The sequence below is a fragment of the Cupressus sempervirens genome, chromosome 10, assembly GCF_028749045.1.
Source record: "Cupressus sempervirens isolate cs-2001-9-10 chromosome 10, ASM2874904v1, whole genome shotgun sequence".
Taxonomy (NCBI): Eukaryota; Viridiplantae; Streptophyta; class Pinopsida; order Cupressales; family Cupressaceae; genus Cupressus; species Cupressus sempervirens.
Window position 1 is genome coordinate 789,302,163 of NC_143127.1, and position 12,731 is coordinate 789,314,893.

The 12,731-nt window shown below is 32.7% G+C and overlaps 1 long non-coding RNA gene across 1 annotated transcript in view; it reads left to right on the forward strand.

Moving 5' to 3' along the window:
* Window positions 1–12,731, forward strand: part of LOC149536273 (uncharacterized) — a 40,965-nt gene that overhangs the window by 20,421 nt on the left and 7,813 nt on the right. The window lies entirely within an intron of this gene.

A 12,731-nucleotide genomic window follows, 5' to 3' on the forward strand; every position in this document is an offset into this window, starting at 1 on the left:
ATTTTCAAAAAAAATCATTGTATTTCCGATTTTTCTAAATTTAATTAATGGTGCAATTTATGGAGAAAATAACCCGGCCCCAGCGAAAATAGCTTCTTGTAAACAAGTTATTGTATATATCAAATATATTGACAAATGGCATAACCAATGGACAAACCAAGGTGATAAAACCACCGGCCTCTTAGGTTGAAAGTGGTTGTTGCCTTCCCTTCCAAGAAAAATGTTTGCATCAAATTCTCATTACAATACCATTTTCCAATAATATTAATTAATTAAAACCTGTCAAATCAAGTGCTTCAACATATATATTAGTACTAGTATGGTAGGATTTAATAACAAGTTCCAAGAAGCAAAATGTTTTGAAGAGAATCTAGTTTAGCACTTAGCCTAGATTCACATTAAACTTGTGCCAAGTTATCATACAAGTAAATTTAACTATTGCTCTCGTATAGGGGTAAAATACTTATTTGTGTGATATAAGACGAAATTTAAAACAATCATAACAACAAGACAAGGTGGTCCAAGTACCTTAAGTTATAGGTAACAGAGAGTGTAAATTAGTGTGCAAGCCATATATTTATTGAAGTTAGTAAAAAATAGTAAGTTTAGCCATTTCTTCCAAAAACTATCACATGATGAGGCCCAATTGTTAAAAGGACCAAACACTTGTCTCTAGGAAACTGTAAATTGATAAAATCATTCCGTCAAGGAATATCAATGGTCCATGGGAGAAAATTGGCATGTGTTTCAACCATTAAATTTGTAGAAAACAACAAGAGATCCTTTTAGTGACCTAAGGAGAAATAAAATACTTGTGAGATATCTTATTTCTATTGTACCATAATAGTAATGAAATTGAGATACAAAGAAAAAAGATTATATAAACAAATGTTTTTGGTTTCACATCAGCACAATTTATCAGAAGTAAACTTGGTCATTTATTCCTTAACAGTGAGGCTTCTATAGGGTTTTGGAAAGGGAAAATATATAAAACAACTAAAATATGGCAAACGATTACCACTAATGAAAACATATAAATAATATAATCAGGAAAAAAAATCATACATATTGAGACTTGTGAAGGGTTTCTAAAAGGCAGGAAACACATGTTCAATGATTTAAACAAGAAGTAAGATAATAGAATGTAATTTATAACCATTGAAAAGTATAAGGAGAAATATTTATCACTCATAGGTTTGCATTTATTACACCGACTTGCAAAGAATGACAAAACAATCGAGATCACTACGAAGCTTATATGTGGTACATGATTTTTGTCATTTCTAAACTAGTTATGAATGAGTGAACTTTTTTTTTAGTACATGGCACCTACAATGCCTATTGAATGTCAATTGAAACAAATGATTTTATGATAGCATCAGCAATCTAATTTTTTTTAAATATTTGTCAACAAAATACCAATAACCAGATACGTGTACTATACACATTCCTTAGATTTTACCCTTGATTGTGTCAAAGGGTGCCAAGTCTTTAGGAGGCCAAATTTATAGTTGATGTCGATTACTAAGTGATGGTCAATGACATAGCTCACCGCAAACTAGACAACTCAAACATTAACATATATCATAAACGTGCAATTTGAAGAGAAGAAGAAAAAATTAAAATTAAAAAATTAATTTTAAGTCATAATGAATGAAAAGTGAACAATAACTTTACAAGCTGCATACATGTTTGTTTATAGATAAAGTTGAGTTAAACAAAAAAATCCAATTTCTTAAATGTATGAAATATTTTGTCCCAAATAATTACATGGTTGACATGGGTGAAAACCACACTATTTTGATTTTTGTCATTTTTAATAACTATTACCTCACAATCTTGTTCTTGATAATTCAATTTTTCTCTCTTCTTCTATCTCCATCAGCTAATCATAATATTTAAGAAGTACCTGGCTTCTTGTATCTGACACTTTCAATGCCACATTTGTTAATTTCACTTCATTAAAAGTGATTCTTGGTTGAAGAATGCCTTGAGCAATTCACATTTCCTACATGGGTATTTGTTGAAGCATGCCCTTCTGATGTATTAAGATTATGTCATGAAAAGGGTCAAATTAGTTTGGTGGTGGTTGGAGGAGTAACACCAATATAATGACCTCCACAATGTGGGCAAAGTATTGAAGGTGCTTCACAATCTAGAGCATGTTGTAGCTATAGGCCACTTGATATCTTATTTATGAATATAGTTTTTATTGGGAGATACAATCATTTCCCCTGGATATTCAATGAATGACAATTAATTTGAGACATTAATCATGATGACAAGAATTCCAAAAGAGAAATTGTGACACACATTAGCAGTTATTACCATTTTTATATGGCCCCTACAAATTTCTCTTATCATGGTATTACCAATCTTAATATTTGAATGAATCTCAAAACCAAAGATCTAAAATGAAAAATGTATTTTATTTTAGAAAAGGTCCTTGTGATCAAATCGAGGAAGGAATTCCATTTATCTCTTCAAGCACAAACCGTAACTCAATGATCCCAATGAAACCAACAATAATATTGTGAGATTTTTTTTTTCAAGCACATAAAGAAGCAACCTTAATGTTGAAAATAGATTGATACAAGTATGACAAATGTTTTTCAATCATTGTTTTGTCACTAATGTCAGTCCTGCTATTTGCTGGTAAGACAACTGCTTATATGATTTAAGTATTGTCACTTGTTTGATTGATGAAGAGGATTTGATCAAATGAGGTAACAATAGCACCTAAAGGAAAGGTTGAGTTATGATATGGAAAAGGAGTACAAGAATCAACTAAGACAGTGATATTATAGTGCATTGATAATCTACTTATGGTTGCAAAGGTTGGTTATACTAAGCAAGTTCAAAAGAACAAGTTGAACAAAGTTTGTCTACCAAGCTTGACAAGTGGACAGTAGGTGTCAAGCAAACATAGTGCAAGTCGAGCAGAAAATCAATTGGAGTCAATCAAAAGTCTATTTTAGTGTAAGTCGAGTGAAACAATTGATGCCAAGTAAAGTTTAGTTGATGTCAAGTACCAGTAAACTTTAGTTCGTGCTGAGTGATTTTTTAATAGATGTCAAGCAACACAGTATATGCCTAGCATCAGAAGCTAGTTAATGCTGAGTGTTACCATTATTAGAAAGATCATGAATTCGATGGATCTAAGTTGTCAAAGTTGATTTCTTGGATTATGTGAACCATGTGGAAGATAAAATTGATGAGTTGGTGGCATATAATTCATGGTGAATTGTTTTTAAGTGAATTCAAAAAGGATTGAATGAGAAGTTTCTAGAAGGGAATGAAATAAAATGAAATTGAATTGGATGATGGAGAATGAATGACAAAATATCTTAATTCTCTATTTATAGATATAGCTGGTCAAAAGCAAATATTATCATGTGCAATAACCTAAGGAAGACAAAAAGTCTAGGGTATTACTTCATTCAATGACCTAAGAGAAGAATTTCCATTGGCAAGTTAAGCAAGAAGGCTTATGGGTATGGATACTTGAAGGGTGAACAAGCTATCAGAGCTGAAGTGTGTGAAAGCCAAGCAGAATGGAGAACTGAAATAAACATCTGTAATTTACAAATGGAGTTGTAAGTTGTTATTAGATCAAGCCTTACTGTTACTCTCTAATAATTGTATTAGTCTAGGGTAGATCCTTTGGATTAAGGTTGACCTAACAGTAATTTGTAAATCCTCTAACTGGGTGACATTCCAAGTGAATGGTCTAAAGTCCTCTAACAAGGCTCACTTCTAACAGGGTGATTGAACTCCTTTAACAGGGTCACATTTAACAGTGTGTATTGTAAGCTTTAACAGGGTTAGCCTTTCACAAGGCATCACTTTAGAAGAGTGAGAAAGAGTGACATGTTTCTGGTGGTTTTTCCCAAATTGGTTTTCCACATAAACCATTTTGTTAAGTGTGTTATTGAATCTATTAAGTTTCGTGTTTACATTTATGCAAATTGATTTAACAGTAACCTACAAGTTTTAAGTGATTGCATAATCTTATGGATACATGCATGATGATAAATGTTTTATGGGCTCACTAAGTTGTGATAATTTTTAATAATACATTTGAACCTTGGATAACTAATTCACCCCACCTCTCAATTATTCTAAATAATTACAACAATTAGTATCAAAGTCATTTGCTTAAGAGGACTAGTTTGAAGGTACTAGAAGCACAAAGATGAAAATGTCAAAAAGAGAAGTACCCAAGCTTAATAGAGATAACTTTGCTGCATAGAAAAGTCTAATGAAGCTACACCTTAGAGGACTTGGAGATCATACACAATGTACCATTTTTGTTGAGCATGTTGATCCTAGTGGAGTCTTAACTGTTGAAGATCTGAAAAACACAACCAGGCAATGTTGGAGATTGTCTCTACCCTAAGTTATGTTGAGTTTGATGATATCAAAGGATGTGATAGTGCAAAGAAAATGCGGGATGCTCTACACACCATCTATGGAGGTTACAAAAATATTTTAAGAGCCAGAGCTAAAAGTCTTAGAGTTAAGTTCGATGATACAAGAATGCAAGAAAGTGAAAATATTGCTCAATATTGCTCTAAGATAAAAGATGTTGTTAATGCAATAAGAGGAGCTACTGGTAAAATAAATATGATACTATACTAAGCAAATTTTTGGGAACACTGCTACCCATCTATGCTATTAGAATTTCTACAATACAAGAACTAAGATGTGTAGCAGGGAATGATCTAACTCTTGAAGGTTTGGTAGGTAGGCTCACTACTTTTGAGCTATCTAATTTTGATAATTACAAACCTAAAAATATTGAATCTACTTTCAAATCTAAGCTATCATTAAGAAAATCTAATGAGAAGAAGAAGAAAGAGACAAAATATGTGTCCAGTGACAGTGATATAAATGAGGAAGATGTAAATCAACTTAAAGCACTATTGGCAAGGAGATTTCATAGAGGTAAAGGCAAGTTTAAAGGTAAACTACCTATCATTTGTTTCAATTGCGATGAGGTTGGTCATATTGCTACTAGATGTCTAGAGAAGAAGAATTACAGAGGTGGTGACAAGTACAATAGTAGAAGAGACGAAGACAACAAAGGTTACAAAGACAAAGGCAAGAAATCTTGCTACATTGCTGAAGAGGAAACAAAAGATGAATCTGATGATCATGATGATGAAGTGGTGTGTGTTTCAATGACGGATGAATCTAATGAAGATGAGGCAACTACACTTGTGTCTTGTGTGAACAAGAATGACATATGGATCATTGATAGTGGGTGTTCACATCATATGACTAGAGATAAAAGTAAGTTCATTACCTTGAATTGCTACGATGGAAATAGTGTAAGATTTGGTAATGATGCACCATGTTTGTTAAAAGGAAAAGGTTTTATCAAACCCACAGAAAAGATTTTATGTGACAATGTTTACTATGTTGAAGGACTTAACTATAATTTGTTGAGTATGTTACAATTGAATAATTTAGGATGTAAGGTTGAGTTTGAAAACAAGATTGCTAAGATATATGATAATAATGGAAAACTAATTGGAAAGGGTGATCAAACTAAAAGTAATCTATTCTACCTTGATATAGAGGATGCTACTTATTTAGTTGTAGAATTCGATGATGTGTGGCTATGGCACAAGAGGTTATGTCATGTTAATTTTGATAACTTGGTCAGTATTAGTGACATGAGAAAAGTTAGAGGTTTGCCTGAGTTGAAGAAGCCTGACAATATAATGTGCAAACAATGTTAGTTAGGCAAAATGACAAAGTCAAGTTTTAAGAGTAAGACTCATACCTCTAAAGGAATACTAGAGATTGTTCATACTGACTTGTGTGGACCAATTGATTGCAAAGCTACAAAGGATATAAGTACGTTATATTGTTTGTTGATGATTATTCTATAATGATGACAATTATGTTTTTGAAAAAATTGATGCTTTCCAAATATTTAAGTGGTATTTAGCAAGAGTTGGAAAGGAAATAGGTAAAAGTCTGAAATGTTTGAGATCTGATAGAGTAGGGGAATTTACATCAAATGAGTTTGAGATGTTCAATAATGACAAATGAATCAAAAGATAGACATATGCTCCTAGAACTCCTCCACAAAATGGAATTTCTGAAAGGAGGAATAGGTCTGTAATGGATCGTGCTAGGACACTCATGATGGAGAATAACATTTCTTTAAAATATTGGAGAGAAGTTGTAAGTATAGTTGTTTATACCTTGAATCATGTGCAAGTCAAGAAAGGTACTCAATCAACACCTTTTGAACTATGGTATGGATACTCACCTAATGTAAAATATTTTAAGGTATTTGGAAACAAATGCTATATTCTCAAAGATTTTAGGAATGGTAAACTAGATGCAAAAAGTGAAGAAGGTATATTTCTAGGTTATTCCACAAGAAGTAAAGCTTATAAGTGTTTAAATACTAACACTAACAAAGTTGTGGAAAGTGAAAATGTGAAATTTGATGAATATACAAATGTATATGAGGTTGAACCTATGAAGGAACGAGAACACTAACAAAGTTGTGGAAAGTGAAAATGTGAAATTTGATGAATATACAAAAGTATATGAGGTTGAACCTACGAAGAAACCAAAAGAATACAAATCATTTATATACTATTATGAAGGTATGCCTGTTGAAAAAGATGTTGCAAAATAAGTTACAAGCCAATAACAAGTTTCAGTGACTACTAAGTCACATACTATGAATGTTGAGCTGCATTTAGGAACTAACTTGCATTCAAGTGCTGAGTTACAGAATGAAGTTGAGGCACATTTTGAGATTAGTGTACATGAAAGAGATGTTGAACTATCTGACAGAGATGTACATAGTGATTCAGAAGTTGAGAGACCAAATGAAGAAACTAGAGTTGAACCAAGATTGTCTAAATATGTGAAGAGACATCATCCTACTGCACAAATCATTAGAGATAAAGATGTTAGACCAATGATAGGGAACAAGTTGAGAAATGACACATGTTTGCTAAACATGAAAGAGCCCAAAATAGTGAAAGATGTCTTAGAAGATGTGGACTGGAGTAAAGCCATGGAAGAAGAGATTGAACAAATTGAGAAAAATAAAATATGGATTCTAGTTCCTAGACCAGAAGACAAAATGTGATTGGCACCAAGTGGGAATACAGAAACTAGTTAGATTAAAATGGTGAAGTCACAAGGAACAAGGCAAGATTAGTTTGTAAAGGATATGCACAAGAAGAAGGGATTGACTATGGAGAAACATTTTCCCCTGTTGCTAGATTGGAAGGAGTGAGAACTTTTCTTGTTTACTCTGCATACAAAGGTTTCAAAGTTTATTAAATGGATGTTAAGTTTGCATTTCTTAATGGTGTATTAGAGAAAGAAGTTTATATAGAATAGCCAAAAGAATTTGTTGATGTTAACAATAAAAGCATGGTATGTAAATTATAAAAAGCTTTATATGGTTTGAAGAAAACACTAAGAGCATGGTATGAGAGACTTCATAATTATCTTGTGAAGATTGGATTTGAGAGGACTGATGATAACAACAATTTGTACTTGAAGATAGAGAAAGACAAAAGTATTTTGTTATCTAAATTTTTTGTTGATGATATCATATCTAGAGGTCAAGATACTTTATGTAAGGCTTTTGAAAATCAAATGAAGCAAGAATTTGAGATTTCTATGCTTGGAGAGATAAAGTTTTTTGTGGGTTTACAAGTACATCAGATGAAATTTGGTATATACATCACTCAGTCAAAGTATGTTAAGGAGATATTGAAAACTTTTTGATTGGAGGATTCCAAGCCAGTAAGTACACCTATGGTGACAAGACATAAATTATCAAAGACTGATGATTCAGTTGAGGTGAATCAAACATTATATAAATCTATGATTGGTGAATTATAGTATGTAGTACATAGTAGTCCTGATATTGCATTATCTATAGGGATAGTTGCAAGATTCTCTACTAATTCTATGGAGAACCATTTGATGGTTGTAAAGAGAATAATGAGATATCTGAAAGGAACATAGGAATATGGTCTATACTACAAGAAAAATGAGAAAGTTGAATTAAGAGGCTATACTGATGCTTATTGGGTTGGAAATATCAATGACAGAAAAAGTACCAATGGACAAGCATTTTTCTTAGGCAAGAGGCTAGTTACATGGACTGACAAGAAATAAAATTGCATTTCTCAATCTACTGTTGAAGTTGAATATGTTACTACTACTATAAATTGTAGAAACATTATATGGATCAAACAACTACTCAAAGAAATAAGGAAGAGAACACTAAATCAATGATACTTTATTGTGATAATACAAGTGTTATACATATATTAAAGAAACTTGTGATGCACACAAAGTCCAAGCACATTGGAATCAAGTATCATTACTTGAGGGAATTAGTTCAAGATAAAGAAGCGAAGATGGAATATGTTAACACAAAAGAGTAAATTGTTGATATCTTCACAAAAACATTACCCAAGGATGCTCATGAGTATTTAAGAGGTAAACTAGGGGTGATACCCCTAACAAAGGCTATCTAAACAAAAGAAGTGCCCTACATCAAACAAGTTGTTAGACATATGTTACATATTGATGCAATAGATCTTACTTTAGGAGCTGCCTAAGATAATCAAAGAGTTGTAACTACAAATCAATCACAAGCAAGGTGACCGAGGGAGTAACTAAAACTGTTCATATCTGCATATTAAGATGATGAGTCTTTGGCATTATTGTTAAAGAGGGAGATATAACTGAACAGAAACCTGTGAGAGGGAGATATTGAAGAAAGAGGAGAATCCTATGAGAGAGATAAACATTGTTAATGACACATAAAAAAATTAAATAAAGAGGGACAAACCCTAACACACAGTATGATGGAGAAATTCTAACTGCTGAGAGAAAGTGTATCTACTGACTACATCTACCTGGTAAGAGGGAGATAATGTAGAGGGAGATATAAGAAGTAATTCAAAGGGAGTTATAAAGATGAGTTGATTGTCTGATGATGAGAACAAAACATAATTTTGTAACCTATTTACAAGATGAAATTTGATGATAGAGGAAGAGATTTGTAACCTATTCAGAAGATGAAATTTGCTAATAGAGGGAGATATTTCAATACAATAAATTATTTTCTTTTTGGTATTTTATTCATCTTACTATTTAAACCTAGTCATTTTGGTTGATTAGTTTGGTTTATCATCAGTGTCAAAGAGGAAGATTGCTGAAAATAATTGATACAAGTATGATAAATGTGATCAATCATTGTTCTATCATTGGTGTCAAACTTGTTGTTTGTTGGTAAGACAACTGCTTATATGGTTTAAGTATTATCAATTGTTTGATTGATGAAGAGAATTTGATCAAATGAGGTAACAATAACACCTAGAGGAAAGGTTGAGTTATAATATGGAAAAAGAGTACAAGGATCAACTAAGACAATGATATTATAGTGCATTGATAATGTATTTATGGTTGCCAAGGTTGGGTACACTGAGAAAGTTATAAAGAACAAGTTAAACAAAGTTTGTTTCCCAAGCTTGACAGAGTGGACAATAGGTGCAAAGAAAAGTTAGTGCAAACCAAGCAAAAAATTAGTTGGAGTTGAGAAAAAGTCTATTTTAGTATAAGCTGAGTGAAACAATTGAAGCCAAGTGAAACAATTAATGTCAAGTAAAGTTTAGTTGATGCTGAGCACTAGTAAACTTTAGTTTGTGCCAAGTGATTTTTCAATGGATGTCAAGCAACGTAGTATGTGTCAAGCATGAGAAGCTAGTTAATGTCAAGTGTCAACATTATAAGAAAGATCGTGAATTCGATGGATCTAAGTTGTCAAAGTTGATTTCTTAGATTATGTGAATCATGTGGAAGATAAGATTGATGAGTTGGTGGCACATAATTCATTGTAAACCATTTTTAGGAAAATTCAAAGACGATTGAAGGAGAAGTTTCTAGAAGAGAATGAAATGAAATAAGGGTAGATTCATTGAATCCTACCTAATTTGTCCTAACCCTAAATTGGATGATGGAGAATGAACGACAAAATATCTTAATTCTTTATTTATAAAGATGGTTGGTTAGAAGCAAAGGTTATCATGTGCGAGAACCTAAGGAAGACAAAGAGTCTAGGATATTGCTTCATTCAATGACCGAAGAGAAGAATATACATTGGCAAGTTAAGCAAGAAGGCTTAAGGGTATGGATGCTTGAAGGGTGAACAAGCTATTGGAGCTGAAGTGTGTGAAAGCCAAGCAAAATGGAAGACTAAAATAGAGATTTGTAATTTGTAAATGGAGTTGTAAGTTGCTATCAAATCAAGCCTTACTATTACTCTCTAATAATTGTATCAGTCTAGGGTAAATCCTTTGGATTAAGGTTGACCTAATAGTCATTTGTAAACCCTTTAACCGGGTGACATTCCAAGTGAATGGTCTAAAGTCTTCTAACAAGGATCACTCCTAACAGGGTGATTGAAATCCTTTAACATGGTCACATTTAACAATGTGTATTGTAACCTTTAACAGGGCATCATTTCAAAAGAGCGAGAAAGACTAGCATGTTACTAGTGGTTTTTCCCAAATTGAGTTTCTATGTAAATCATTGTGTCAAGTGTGTTATTGAATCTGTTATGTTTCATATTTATATTTTTGCAGATTGATTTGACAGTAACCTACAAGTTTTAAGTGATTGCATAATCTTATGGATGCATGCATGATGGTAAATGTTTTATAGGTTCACTAAGCTATGAAAAGTTTTAATAATACATCTAGACCTTGGATAACTAATTCACCCCCCTCTCAATTGTTCTAAAGAATTCCAACACTTAAGCTAACATTGATGAATGCTAACTAGAAATGATAGAGCCTCTTGCAATCCAAACGAGCAGCAAGAATCCAAGAGGGAATACCTTGAACATCCATGGATACAAAAATGCTACCTATGCCAACTAGAAAAGCACCAATTGCATTGAGAAAGATACACTAACCAAAAACTACCTTACAATACCAAAGTGAACAATAACAAGCCTAAGACTGTCACCAAGAAACCTTGGAACAAAATGTCCCAGATCACCTATCAAATATTCCACAACATAGGGCCTAATTTTTTACCATACCAAGAAGACAATGTATAACAAATTTTCTAAAAGAGACTTATCTCACACAGAAGGAATAACTTTGAATGGATTGAACATCATCTTGGGCTAGAGGTCTAACTAGTTCTACAAAGCCTAGCTCACTTATTACAATCATATTACCTTTAATATTTATGGCCAAAATAATAAGCAATATATAATTTGAGTTAAAATACCGATGATATACTCTAATGCAAACTAATGAGAGGAGACTTAGACAAATGATAAGAATCTATATTTTTCTATTTGAAAGATTGAAAGCCTCCATCTTCAACTTTTTGGAAATGTACTTCTTAAGTGATTTAGTACTGTGACTTTAATTAAACTATGCATATCTATAGACATAAGCCTGTCTACAAACTTGGCATCCCACAATTCCACCAAGAAATGGGAACATAAATTTCAACCAACAGTTGGAATTACAATAGGAAAGGTAAACCTTAGTAGTTTTAACTTTGATCCATAAAACATTCACCACACACCCATCTCATACATTCAATAAGTAAATTGAAATACCATGTAAAATATGTACATCTAAATTATGTAAACAAGTAAGTATTCACACATATATGACACCAAATATGATTACCTAGGAACCCTCCAATGAGAAGGTAAAATTGGGGTGTGGATGACACCCATAAATCTTCACTACTGTCGTGATAAAGTGTATCCAATAAAGGTTACAATGTTTGATCATGAGATATGATTTACCCTGTGAAAGATTTGCCCTGTTAAAGGCTTACAAAGACTATTAGGTCTTACCCTGTTAAAGGATATCAACACTCTGTTAAAAGTGTGCCTTGCTAAAGGACTTTAACTCACAATTAAGTAAGCACCTTGTTAGAGGATTTCGATATAGCCTATTAGGACTACTCTATTAAGAGATTTAATTGATTCACTTGTTAGAATGACTCAGTATTGATCCTGTGGTTAGCACTCTATTGCTTGATGACATATCACTCTAAATTGATGTATTCTTGATCCTTCTTGATCAGATGCCTATATGTTATTCACTCTTCCATTCCTCTATTCTCCTTTAACTGATTCTGCAATGCAATTTCAAATCACAATTCCGTAGTCACCATGAATGCTTTGTTTGCGCATGCAAACTTCTCTCTTCACTCCTTCCATGTACATGAAGTTTAGGGTTTGTCCTCCTTAAGAAGACCTTGGTGACTTAGGGTCAGGTGTGAATCAACAGTTATGATTCATCCATTTTGTCTCTTAAACCTTCCCTTTACTTGATTGGATGCATGTCCTTCATAGGGATTCCAACTTAAGATTTGTCCTTATCACCAAAATATTGTAATTCAATCTTTAAGTTGGCTCAAAAATGGTTTATATAGTAGTTTGTGCCATTTCAAACAACTATGACAAAATTGTGTTTCTAGGCATTTGAAGTCTCTGATGCCCAACATATATTGATTTCTATACCATGACTCAACATTTGAATGACTCGACATGCATTGTGTGCTCAGTTGCTGTATTACTTGGCATTTGAGTGACTCAACACATGAGTGACTCATCACTTACTATGGACTCGACATGCTCTATCTTATACATGTTGTGCTCAATATGTACTACTTGTTCGGCATGAACTAAG